This window comes from Solea senegalensis, unplaced genomic scaffold (genome assembly GCF_019176455.1).
Source record: "Solea senegalensis isolate Sse05_10M unplaced genomic scaffold, IFAPA_SoseM_1 scf7180000017154, whole genome shotgun sequence".
Lineage (NCBI taxonomy): Eukaryota > Metazoa > Chordata > Actinopteri > Pleuronectiformes > Soleidae > Solea > Solea senegalensis.
Window position 1 is genome coordinate 205,611 of NW_025322259.1, and position 14,549 is coordinate 220,159.

The window sequence follows — 14,549 nt, forward strand, 5'->3', positions numbered from 1 at the left end:
TGACAAAAACAGACAGAAATAGAATAGAATCAAAAAATCTGTATTGATAATAACATGTAGACAAGATTATATACAGTTAAAAGTTTAACTATGGCCTAATCGGCTTCATCTGAACTCATTTACAATCCAAACCCATCCAACTTTATTTATAAAGCACTTTAAAAACAACAGCGACAGCTGAAACAAAGTGCTGTAGATCAGAGCTGAATGAGATATAGAAACATACTATGTAAAAAAACTTCAATAAAACAACAAACTACTGTAGAAAATGTATAAAAAAGCAGGTAAAATCAACGTCTCATACTGGGTCGAAAAGCCAAAGAGTATTTGGCAGTGATTTAAAGGTAACAGACATTTATTTATATTTAAAAGTGACAAACTACAGCGATGAGTGTGAACCCGAAATGTAAAGAAAAGTACAACAAAAGAATAAAACCTTTAAAAAAACAGAAAATGTATTATATATGAGATTAAAACCTTTTGTTTCGACTTGTTTGGTCAAGTTTACGACTCTTTATAATGCGAAGAACATAGTTACATATTGAGCAAAACAATGAATTCATTATGTAAAAAAACAATGTTATTCATTCATTGTTGGGCAGACTCATGCAAATCCTCTTGTACATAATCTAGTTAAGAATTTATGGACTCGTTTAAACACTTATTGTGTTTTTTTCTTTTAAAAGGACCTCGTGACACGTCTCATTGTTTTCCCTCTGAGCAGGGGACGGAGAAGCATGCAGCCGGGGATTGTGATGTGATGTGGGCCCCTCATGACTCCCGCCCTCACACCCGCCTCACCCGGCCTCACTCTCCTCTGCTCCGCAGCCGCTGTAAGACAAGATTATTCCGCTCTTTGGTTCTGGCAGATTTTGGCAGCGCCACTGTATGGGCACTGTCTGGCCCTGATGAGCAGATCTAAGCGGGATTAACGGGCTGTTGTGGTGGAGCGGCGAGAGCAGTGGGAGGCTGTGCACACACAGCTGTGTGTCAGTGTGTTTCATAATGCTCACGGCCTCTGGCCTTTTTCCAGCTTTGGCTCCAACCGTGAACCAACCTTTCCCTCCCACTGACCTCACAGTTCGGGGAGCTCCTGGACCGAAGACAGCGGGGACTGGGACATTTCTGGACGGACATGAAAGGTTGTTTTTTTTGTTAGTGAAACACGAGTCTGGTGAGGGACTGCGCGGTGCACAAACACGCGGCCTTGATTGTTTAGGATTTAAACCTCATTTTTAGATACACAGATTCAGTTCTTGGGGAAAGATGTTGGTGCGTGTTACATCTATCACAGACTGAACTGAACAAGAAGTAGGAGTGAGGTAGTATTGAGCCACCAGGGGGCGACTCTGCTGGATGCGAAACATTTTTCCAAGGAGATAACATTTTTTTCAGTGTTTTTGTAAATTACGTTCCCATTTAGAGGGAAACTGACCGCTTGTATCGTCCAGTAGGAGCGTAACTTTGAACATTTACGATATTTATATTGCTGAATTCAGTGTATTAAATATAAATACAGTAGTTCTGTTATATAGAACATATTAATGCAATGTCTACATATGTGTATATAAATAATATGGGTGAATTTATATTTTATTTACACCCCTCCACGTGTTTTTAGTTCCTATCACTGCCTGTGTTGTCAGGTGGGAGAGATTATGGCGAGATTATGTGTCGTGCGACGCACGTATCGTGAGAATCAAAGTAGTGATGTTGGAACTGTCGGGCCATGTTAATTAATGAATACTGTCAGTGTATGAACTGTGACCCGCTACCAAGATCAAGATTCAGGGTTACAGGAGCATAATTGCAGGTGACGTCTGTGTAATTTCCAGTTTCAGCAAATCTCAACTCTTCACAACGGGAGATTATCCCCTTTTCAATTATACAGTTCTCGCTCTACTCGGATTGGTATCAGACAAGTCGTTTTCTATGACTTCATCGCTCCTCCTCAACGTGGCCGGGGGTCATCATAGCACGGCTGCACAAAACTGCCGCGACGTTGTTTTATACGCAACACAGACACACAAACGAGTGACTTGTAAAGCAGTTGTTTAGAACGCCATTTTAGATCAAGTCTATGGCAGTTCTTACTCAAGAGTATGTATCAGGACCATAAAAGTACTGCAGGTGGGGTCATGTTAGGTCATAAACATCAACAAATATAAAGCTTTTAATGTTCAGTTTTGAAATGAAGCATCTAAAACCATAAAGATATTTATGATTAGATATAAATGATTAACGTTGGTATTTGTAAGTTGTAAAACCTTATATCAGAGCAAAGTCTGTTATTCATAATATTTACTCCTTAAAGGCAGTAAATTGAACGTATCACTGTGCAGCTACATGTACGCGCAGTCTGATTTAAAATCCTCGTGTGTGAAATAAATGATTTTCAGACTTTCAAATGGGCTGTAACATTTACATGTTTGGGAATGAGCTGCTCTGTCGTATCCGCAGAGTGAACGTGATGCATGGGGACGATGAAATAATCCTTTCATGCACAGACAGACAGAGAGAGAGAAATCCTTCTTTGGTGCGTTTCGTCTGCTGGCACAGACAATCGCTTCTGCTCAGGTGAAGCTGCCAAGTTGTGTCCCGACTCTGGTCGTATTTCAACCCCCAACCCCCCCCCAACCCACCCCCTGTTGTAGCAGCCAACGTTGGTTTCTATTTACAGACAACAATCCCCGCGGACAAACATTTACTGGAAAATGTCAGATGATGAATGTCTCATGGAAAGGAGCGCCTGAACGCGGCGGTATCAGAGAAATAAAACGACTCCCCCCCCCGGAGAAGTTTAAATGCTACGCTATATTTGTCATAGCATTTGCAATTGTTGGAAAGTATAATCATGAAAAATGACATTGCTGAAGATGAAACCATGAATGTGAAAGGGAAATATCAGGAGGAAGCTCGCGTACCACCTGCGGGACACGTACCAAAGTTTGAGAACAAAGGTGTTTGACAAAACCCAAGCAGAAACTTTAGCTCTAATGAGTCGGGGTCTATTTTCTTTGTTATAATCCATCGCTTTTTGTTGTTTTTTTTACGCCGCCATGCATCGTACACGTCAGCAGACCACAGCTATGCGTGAGCCCACATTTTGTGAACCAAGATTACACTACTTATTTACGTGTCTGCAGATGTGAGAAATCAGCGTAATGGTGTTTTAATCACTTGTGGTGCTTTGGAGAGAAACGAGGAAATGAGGGCGATGATGATGATGATGATGATGATAACTATTTCCTTGTCATGAATCTGGTTAGGTTTAGGTTATTTCATTGCAGCATCGACATCCTATCCAAAGAAATTAGGAAATCCATAAAAACGCAGAGATATTTGATCTCAAACTATGGTTAGCTCTCAATACTGTAGATTTGCAGAAAAGTAAAATAGAAAGTTTTTCTGACTTTTTGGCACTCAGACTTAGCCAAAAGTGTGTGTAGATTCCTGGGAAGGAAACAGAGAATATTACCAGTGCTAGAAACCATTTATGACAAGACACAGAGTCAACCAAAGCATAAGCAAAGTAATTCAAAGTAATTCAAAGTAATTTAAAGTAATTCAAAGTAAATTACGTTCTAAAGTTTTAAAAACCGTGGTTGACTAATTCAATTCATCTTTTTTTCCCCTTCATTTCCTTTTATGTCATAATTATATTTTCTTACTCTGTGTATGTATGTTAGTATATGTGTGTATATAAGTACAAATTATGTGATTAAATGTTGTAGAATGGGTGACAAACATAATGGATGTGAATGATTTGTATGTCTCCTTGTGAATTGAACATTTGTTCTTCTTTATGTTCCAAATAAATAAACTAAACTCAAGTTCAATATCACCACACTTAATGGTTCACTTTGAATATGAAAGTGCAAATAAATTGCCCTTAAAAATAGTTAAAAAAACACAAGAGTGATGCTGGATTGGTATAAATAAAAGTTACTCTGAGGTGGTGGAATGGGGGCCCCCCAAAATCAAATTCACCTTACGGTCCCATTAATGTTTGGGCCGGCCCTGACACTACACAAAAACCAAGACATTGGCTCGATTTTAGCCCAAATTTCATCTGTGATTTAAAATCAGCGACGGCGTCTCTCTCTCTGAAATCACCAGGTACTGAGCTCCAAAAGTCTGTAGCTCAAACATAAAAACAAAAACCATCTCTGCTGTAGGTCTCGTTTTGCACAGTAACTTCGGTTAGTCGTCCTCGTGCGATACGAACTCTTTATTGACCAATTTTCTTTGTTTGTATTTTTGGTATTTTTTGGTGTGGGCCACTTTGTTTTCTTCGCCCCTTTCTCTGAAAACACTTTCCCTCAAAGGCTGAAACAAATAAATGGAAAAGTGGAGTGGTCAGGAGAAATCACCCTCCCTCCAGACCTTTCATTTGTCTAGAAGGCCTCAGCGCGCATGCAACATCGCCAACGACTGTTTGGATTCTGCGTCTCTTCCCTCTCACTCTGTGTGTGTGTGTGTGTTTGATGTCGTGGTTTTGGCCGTTCTCTAAAGCAGTCATTTCAGAGCGGTTACTCTGAGCCTGGTTTTGACTCACTGGCTGTCTGCCTACACCCTGTGGTTTACCAGCCACTACAACAACTGTAGATATATGTGTGTGTGCGTGCGTGTGTGTGTACACAGTATTATTTATTTTTGTGCACAAATACTGTACATTCCACTAGAAACTATATATGATAATCTGTACATTATTGTCTACAGGATTATACAGAAGAGCTGCAGTCCTTGGATTCTCCACAGTGACGCCAACAACCAACGTCCACTAAGCTGCCGATTTCCATCGCCTATCGTGGAATATACATAAAAATTGATGGAGTTGCTAAAAGAGCTCAGTTTGAATGAAGGTCTATGGGGAAAATGAGCTTTTACTTCTCACTCACAACATCAGTGAACACTCCTAGTGTCGGGTCTTCTTCAGTACAACATCTTGTCAGTTATGTTCCCATGTTGAGGAAAATCCACGATAAAGTGTGGCACATTATGAGGGAGCACCAGTGTGATTGACAGCTCACATTGTCCAATAGGGGCCCGGTTGCAGGTGACGCCTGTGAACTTACAAAACCTCAACTTGGCATTGGCCAAATGGCGATTCCACAGGTTTTAAAATGGGAGTTCAGATTGTTATGTGGGACTTTACATCAATTCCTCGTGTCAGAGTCATCTCAGAAGCCCATTAAATCTGAGGTAGGCAACATATTTGGTAGTATTTATTCAACCATCCATAGGGCAAGCGGTGGGCTACACCCTGGACAGGTTGCCAATCCAAAACCAGAAACAAGCAACTATTTACTCACTGTCCAATCAACCTTTGCATGTTTTGGGACTGTGGGCGGAAACCAGGAGAACATGTCCAACTGAGATTCGAACCGGCGACCTCTTTGCTGTGAGGTGAAGATTTAAAAAAAAAATAAAGTCTTGGCCACATTTGGGGAGATATCAAAGGTGAGAAGGAAAATCCCCCAAAGTCCAGACACTGACATGGTAATGGTGGTTGGTGACCTTGTGAATTTGAAGACTTGAAGACTTGAAGACTTGGTGGCAATGAGGAAGAGGGAGAGTGTCCATGAGAGCAGGGTGAATAAACTTATTAAGAATTTACATTTTACAACTATAGGCATGTTGCAGTGCTACGTGTTAGACAAGACCAGCGAATGGACATGTGATCGTGACATTGACGTGAAATGATAGGTAGGAAATGCAACTGCAAAAAAAAAAAGACTTTGAAAAGGGGTGAGGAGTCTAAAAGAGACAACAAAATGAGTCAATATGGGCGGAGCATTTCAACGACGAGGAGTTTGTCTCGAGTCATCAATCATATTTGAAGAGTGTGCATTGACCTCAGAGCTGGTGTTGTGTCATAATAAGCAAACCTGCATGGAAAACATGATGTACACCAAGTGAAAGCTATTGTCTTTAATGTTTTGGTTTTGGAAAAACACTGAAGACGTCATTCTCAGTAAAAACTTGTCTATTCACTCATCACAAAAATAAATATACAGATTTTTCTTTTTAAGATGTTTGTGTAATTTTATGAAATTAAAGTACATACATTATAAACAAACATTATAGTTTGAATTATAGTTCTTATAGTCTCCTCATAAAAACCCCAAAGAGAAGCTTATAGGACATCATTTCAAATGTGGATTTGTCTATTCAATTACAATAAATTTGAATCATAACATCAAGATTCCTGGAATCCTGTCCACTGCAGCTTTAATGGACGGATGAGGAGCATACAAACACCATGCTCATTATGTTTTTAAATGAATCCCATCATTGTTAATTACACTCAGTGTCATATTCTGGGCCAGACGTGCTTATGTAAGAGCAGAGTTCATCCTGTTAACAGATAACAGTAACTCCTCTGGATTTCCTGGAAGAGATGAACCTTTAGCAAGAAGAAGAAGCCTCTTGTAAAAATGTTTGCATCTGCAACAGGAAGGCCACGAGACGACGTATGGAGAAGCTGTCATTACCATTTTATGCACAGCAGGAACAGTATGTATATTCGTTACTAAAACAGAACTTTGTCAGATGTTGGGGGGGGGAACTATTTTGCAATTTTGCAAATCCGTCATCTGCTGTGCATCACCCGATACCTCACATCTGTATATTCTGTTTTTAATCTCACATCTCAGATGTCTTTGACTGCACTGCTTTATGGGCTGACTTCAGACGACGTGTTGGTGAAAAACACCACAGTTTGGTTTACAAATGAATGCACATAATTCAAATTTATGCATTTTTTTTTTTGCGGGAGAGACCCCTTTTTGACTTCATTGTTCAAAAACAATAGCGTCTTTTCATTCACCGTGTGTAATGCCCCTAACTGGGCTGAGTCTGCTGAAGCCTCTGAAGCCATTTTTAGAACAATTGAGCCAGCGACATGACAGGAAGTGTGCAGGGAATGACTGGAAGAGAGAAAGGAAGTGAAGAAATGTTATGAATTCTTTGAACTGAAACAAAAAACACCCAAAAAAGACACCGTGGCCTTTGGCGTTTTTGAACTCTTGATCTGGTCTGTCCCTGCTGCAGAGCCGTTGTTGTGAATCAGGCCGTAGCGGATTGAAGGATGTGTGTACACAGGGGAATGGAAGACAGCAGGGGAGGAAATGCTACTGATCTTTATGGGCAATAAACTGGACATATATCTTCTTACCAATAGATGGACATGACCTTTGAGGTGATTTAGTTACACTTAGGAATCTGTGTGAGCGTCTGGGGAGGCCTGACGTCAAAGGATCTTTTAGAGTTCCAGTGATGCAGGGATGAGAAAACACAGGAGCTGAAAAGCCTTCGCTCAGTGTAAACTATGTGGTCTTGATCTATTGTTTTTCTCCCCTCCAGGAACCAAAATATTTCTGCTTCACCTCAGTCTAAATACTCCCGGCACCGAATCGTCTCGACCTCCACCTTCATTCAGACTCCGACGTCTCACATTCAGCACACGGCCATGTTACCAGGCGTCCGTGTCGTGTCGCTGTTACACGATCGATCTCCTCGGAATCTCCTGGTCTTTGACCCGTGTGTGTCTGTTCAAATATTTAACGTCCTCTTCTGAGTTCTACTTTGTGATCAAAGAGGAAGAGGCTTAAAGGCAAGGGACATTTGGTGGCACCTTCACAGTGGATGTGTGCACCTCCTGCTGCAGCTCTTAATGGAGCAGAACAACCCCCCCCCACACACACACACACACATACTCCATGAGCCCTTTTCTGCCTCTTATGAGCCTAATGAAATGGGTCTGGGGCCCCTCTATCAGATAACACCTGATAGGGCTTTTGCCTAGAATACTCTGAAAGAAAGAGTAAACACTCACACACCCAACACAAATGTAGAGTAAGAAAAGGGAGCTCATTTTTTTTCAATGAAATAGTTCAGTTTATTATTTCCCAGAATTTAATACTGTAATCCTGGGTTTTTCTAGGATTACATGATTGTGTTAAAAGGGCGGTGGAGTCTCTTTCTTAGCGTCTTCCTGAACTCAAAAAGGTACTTTTTATTCTAATCATCACATCCTCATCACTCCACCCATCTCAATTACAACACTGTAAAACAACACGTGCCAAATAAAACAGTTCCTGTTCAATGCCATACAACCACATTGATAATAGTTCTAATTTAGTTGAAATCTCGTTTTACAATACCATTCTCATATCTGTTTAATCTGAGTAACAAATCTACCTCTAAAAGTCAATTTATTGCCATACTTACTTACCAGATAAACCAAAATCTAACATCACCATGTTTAATTCCACCTCCTAAAAGGGTCTTTGATTTGTTTCTGAAAAACACTCAAAAGTTGTGTGTCTATAGCTTTCACAATACTGTAATTAACACCACCAGTCGTTTCATTCAGATAACATGTAAGGCGCTATTGCTAGCTATTCCACATTCAAGGGCACTAGCTTAAAAGTTTATATGTTGTCAAAAGGCTATTTGTTTCTGCATATGTGGAAAAAACAACAACAACACAAGATAAGGAATGGACCTGTCGTGGGTTTTCAAGTGATTTTAAGTGGTACTTGCAGTTACTAATTGTGCTATAATGTTCAAGACTCCAACAGAGCTAACAGTAACTAGCTTAACGTGAAAAGTCATGACTTCCTGCTCTTTGTTACGCACTTCTTTGTGAATTTAACCAAAGAATTGTACAGGTTTAGTCTCTCTGTGTTAGATGGTTGTAGGTTTGTCAACTGTCCTGTAAAAATCAGGATTTCTTCCGTTTTTGAAAGATAAACGACACGTTCCGTGGTGAGCAGGTATGGAATGCGCGTTGTTCCTCATTTTGGACAATCAAGTCAGTACAAAACGACAGATTGTGAAGTGTCATTCTTTACTATCCAACAGATAATTGTAAAATGGTGAGGAGTAGAAGGGAACTCAGAGATCTCAGAGATCCTTTATTATTTTTTGCACTTTTTGAAGCAAAGTTTGCAGATTATTTGTATTTAACGTGTTTGTATTTAACGTGCACGACTTAAAAATGTGATTTTATTTATTTTTCGTTAGGGTTATCGCTTCATGTACTGAAAACCATCAATAAATCAAAGTTGTGTGTAAAAAGAGAGAGGTAAAATATCCAATGTCTGTAGCTATTGCAATACTGTAATAAACACTATACCAATCGTTAAATTCAGATCACACGGAATGATTGGCTGGCATATTTGTCTGTAAGTTATCCAACAAGTTTGTATTCCAAAGTTTGGCCCACTATTGCCAGCTTTTTGCTAAGCGGCTGCTGTCAGTAGCATCATATTGACCTGCAGCTGTTACTATGTGCCATTTTGTTTCTAAACTGCTTTGCTTATAAAGCTGGAAGAAGAAAAGAGTCTTATTTTCCATGTGAGAGAATCTTGTGTCAAAGTGACTTATTTGAAGCTTCACAGTTTGTGCACCTGCTCCCGGCTGATTTGTTTGTTTGTTAATACAGCAGACTCCTTCTCTTTAACCCGATATAGATTTCTGAAAGGCAACTTTCTTCTGCATGTTTTGCGCTACAACGTATGAGGTCCATATGTATTGTAATCAGGAATGCCCCTCTTGTTGTGGTTATGCCTCATGTCATAGCTTCATCAGCAGATCATGCAAAAAAAGCCACAGTTTCTGAGAGATTTATCTTTCAACACCCTTGTGGTGAACCAAAAGGCAGCCAGCGGAGGATCTAACATCAACCAGCCATTTGTAGAAAATAAAGCCACAGAATAGTACCACATGTTTTTACGGTCACGTGAGGTATAGACTGGCCTGGTTGTGTTTATACAACAACAGCAAAGTCATGATTTCTGCAACAAAGACAAACGCATGTCACCTCTTTGACCTCATCAACCTCCACCAGCGCTTCCAGACATAAAACCTGTCTGAAAACACACTCATACTTTATTTATTATTATACTGTGCCCATAGTGACAGGTGAAACAGTCAAATGACAAATATTCCTCATAAACTCTGCGTCTTAGCTGTTTGTTACAGCTAATTCATCCCTCTAAGCTTGTGTAGTGACAATCATGTTTGTGCAAACATAAATGGTTCATTTAGAGAGCAAAAAAAAGGAGATCCTACAAGAATGCCAAGACATACAAACAGGGTTGAACATCTGATATTAAACTCGGATGAAGTATGCATGTGGGGAATGATAAAGTGACGCACACCCTCATTTTGTATGTATGGAACAACAAAAGAAGAAATGTGTAGCAACTATGCAAATACAGACTGTCGAAAGTGTGGAGAGGCAGTGACAACATCCTAATCTGCGTGTTTTTTGGACTAAAGGAGAAACCCAGAGAAAACCCATGCATGGGCGAGGATTTAATCCTAGAACACTGCTGTTGTTGTGAGGCATCATTACTAACCACCGCACCCCTGTGCTTCCCTACAGCCATGACGTGTCACATTAAATCATTTCCTCAGCAGGACTTCTTTGCCTCTGCTATCAGAGGTAATTATCGTTTGCCTTTACATTTATTTCACCGCCTTGCTTGCAAGCACAGAATAAAAATCAGCCATGTGACAATTTGTTATTGTTAGTGAGATGTGAGATGGAGGCTAATTTCATTCTTGATTTTCCTTAACCACTTTCCAAACAATACCCAGTTTCCCCAGGCCTGCATAACAACTCACAGAGGGGAACTTTTATATAACCCGCTTCAAAGAGCGCCATGTCTCTCATCGGGATTACGCAGAGCCCAGAGAATATGAAACCCTGCGCACATGAAGTCCATTGATCTCGCTCTGATGCAAATGACATGGTGGACTGGCCACATGAAATCTGTCTGTGCAGTGAGACGCTAAAGAAAAGCTGCATTAGTACACAATGAAGACACAAATGATGGCATCTGCTGTGTGCATGCTGTCGGTCCATGTTTGTGCCACCTGTTCCAGCTTGAGCGTGAAATTTAGCAGAGATTTGAAAAATGTTTGTCCAGTTTTGTGTCAGTCGCAGCCTTTTCCAAACACTCCAGAGACAGAGAGAGAGGAATACAGGGAGTTTAAATGAAAGACATGTAGATGTGAAGCGATAAAACAGCCAAAGTGTACTCATTTGAGAACGTGTGGGTGTCTGCTTAAATGGTTAATCATTAGTTTGGCTAAGTACCTATAGCGCTGTTTTGATACACATGGGGATAAAAAGGAAGGAAAAACAATATAAGCCTCTCTGGCACCGTTAGATGTGCTATTAAATCATCATCCCGGCCACAGGGAAATCTTTGGTTACTACGCCTCCAGCCACAGCGATGGAAGCCTGAACAAAGCTTGACGCCCTAACTGGAGAAGGAGAATAGGGCACTTTTTCAAACCTGCCACATTTTTCCCTTTTGTGTGGTAACAAACAGTTTGTTGTTGTGAAAGAGAACAGGAGTGAAAATGCTGGAAAAAAAACAACAACAGCAGATGGTTCAAAACAATGGTGTTTGTTTTTGATTCAGAAGAGGAGATTTTAATTGACCCACTTGAACATGTTCCCCCTAAAAACAAGCTGAAATGACCCTCAACAACAAGAGGTTCTTGTTTCTCATTCAGTAGAAAATTAGACACATTTAAGTAAAACAATACAGCAGGTCATACATGTACGTGTCATGAACTATGGCTGAGCAGAACAAGGGACTCAAAGGCAGGACTCAGAACACAAATCAGTCAGTAACAGAGTTTAATACCAGGCAGAGGTTCGGTACACGGGAGGTCAAAGAGATCAGGCAGAGGTACAAAAACGTCAAGGTCAAAAAAGGCAGGCAAGGTTCAAAAACACGAGAAGACAAGACCACGGCTGTGAAAGAGAGTGCTGGGACGTGAGCTATGAACTACAACGAACTGGCGACGAGACAAGACACAGAGGGGAATATGAGCGGTGCTTGATTAGGGAGTGATAGGATGCAGGTGTGGAAGACACAATCAGGGATCAGGTGCACACCAACGAGGAAGGGGGCGGGGTAGACAGGAACCTGAAACAGAGACAAGGGTGAGTGATTTCCAAAATAAAACAGGAAGACAAGACATGGAACATGAAGGGAGAAACAAAACAAGATACTTAACGGAGGTGACAGATCATGACAGTATGTTATGATTAAGGCTGTGAAGAGCCTCTTCTACCAAATAATCATGGGACAGATGCATGCACTTACATCCATGATAGGGTTCTGGAGGTAAACTTGAAGTAGATATCTGTCCAGAAAGACACCTTAGGCTTGACTGTCTACTGTCCAACATGGGCAAAACACACACGGTCACATACGGTATATGCTCATTAATGTATGATGTGTTCTGCCGACGTCTGGCGACTTCTCAGCTATTTTCCATTGAAATTATAATACCATATAAAAGTCTTGATATATAAAGTGCTTTGGCAGTCTTGTGTGACATCTACATGTAGACTGGCAAAGCTGGGAATTGAACCCTGACCTTCCAGTTGGAAGATGGCCCATGAAAGCAACATATATTCACATTAAACTCTTATTCCCTCTAGCAACTTTTCCATTGAAGGGACGCACATGCAGCCAATAGGAGCAGCCCTCTCACTCGGTTCTAGCCTGCGATTGGTCAAAGTTCAATAATAACAACCCGAGATTTAAACAAATGGTGAACAATCAGCAAATCGTGTGTAAAACCTTATGTTAGTTTTTAATGTAACCTGATAAAAACCTCACAATTACCATTGAACAACATGTGCGGACAGTGGATCGCATACTTCATAAGTACCACAGATGTTTGTACTCTTTCATATTGGGAGGAATTATGGGTGCATTTACTGGCTCTGATGGGAGGATGCTTTAAACTTGGGTGTAGCTTATTTTTCAATGACATGTTCATTGTAAAAATATGGTCCCGGCCCCAGACTGAGGACACAGCTGCGGATCAGTACGTGCTAAAAAAACTGGATGTGACTCAGAAAAGACATGTGTAAGATGGAAAACCTAAAGCTGCTGTCAGTGATGTCACCGTTTGGCTAACTTCCTGTCCATCGCTGTCATTATCGCCACCCCTCCCTTTTTCCTTCACAGGCCAACTGCTCAAACAGGAAGTCCTGGATCCTGATTGGATAGAGGGTTTCGGGGTGATCGAAATGTTCTCATTCATCCAGGTCATAGTCGTCTTCTGTAGTTGGCTGTAGGCGACTGGACTTGAGTTATGTTGAAGACGCCCAAGTCACGTCTCGTCCAAGAGGCTTCTTCAGTTCTGACTAACTGGTGGGAAAAAGCAGGTATTTTAACCTCTGAGGCTGAAAATGGAGTTTTTGAAGTGTGGTTTGGAAGGTACTGACTGCCAAGAGAAAATCTGTGTTTTTAGCTTGAAGGGACACAAGAGCTGCTGGTTTTTCTAGGATCTGCAAACGTTTTCTATCCCATCAGCTTTTTATCCACACAGAACCAGCATTTGTCCTCAAATGCTCCCAAACAAGTGAAACAATCTCCAAACGCCACCCTCACATATTCATTTTCGTACAACCAATAAGCAACGTGGTGTCAAAGCCATACTCTTGCCTTTGACGTCGCCATCTTTCTTATCGTCCTCTACTTGTGTTTGGAGTTTTCTGGGATTCATGTGGATGAAAACATTTTTTCTTTGTGTGAAAAGGCCTTAGATGAACCCAAACAAAGGAATTCAAACACCAAAGTCATGAGTAGCAGTGGATTAACAACTCCTGTGCTTCAAAATTGCGGATTTTCTCCATGGAATTTTGTGCAGGAAGTGATTAGTTTTAGAAAAAGTGGCAAACATACTGTATTGTAAAGATATTGAATTTAAAGTGACCGTATTGTTACTTGGCAGAAATCTGGCATGTCATTAATTAACAGACTCGTTCATGGAAACATCGATGTACTCGGCAGAGTGAAAGTCAATGTTCGTCATGTGTCAATACCCCGTACAGCCACGCTTCAAATAATAACCCCAAACTGTCTCTTTAGCCTCACAACTGCAAGCAGTTTAAATCTCATTTCTTTCTTTTTCCTTTTTTTTTTTCTCCTCTTATGTTGTGGTGTTGTAACACACGAGACGACCAAAGCAGTGCGACTGATGTGTGCAGTGGTGAAAGATGACGACAAAGCACACTGTCTGTGCTGTTTCCAGAGTGGTGCTGTCAGCATGGTGCTGTGCGCCTCCTCCTTCTCTCTCTGTTCTGCTGCACACTGGGCCTTTCAGCCGCCCTTCTCTGGGCCTCCTTCCTCTCCAAAGCCCTCCTACTCACTATTGTTCCCTTGTTTGCCGCTTTGTTTGAGGCCTCTTATCAGCTGTGCAGCTCTCCAACTCTCCTATTTATAATCATCTTAAACATCTCTGACTTTCTCTGCCCTGCTTACTTAAAGCTGCAGTGCGTCATTTTTTTTGAGAACATTAACATTATTTGTGTGCTGATTCCGTTTGTGAAATGGTTTGGTATGGTTTTGTTTTGCGTTTCCATTGGGAATAGTACCAAAATACCTGGCCCCGACCGTTCCATTTTTCAGCACCCTTCTCTTGGGGAACCAGATTAATGGTATGCTTAAGGGTTTGAGCTAGGCCCAAAGTTTGACGTCTTGTTGAGACAAACAGCC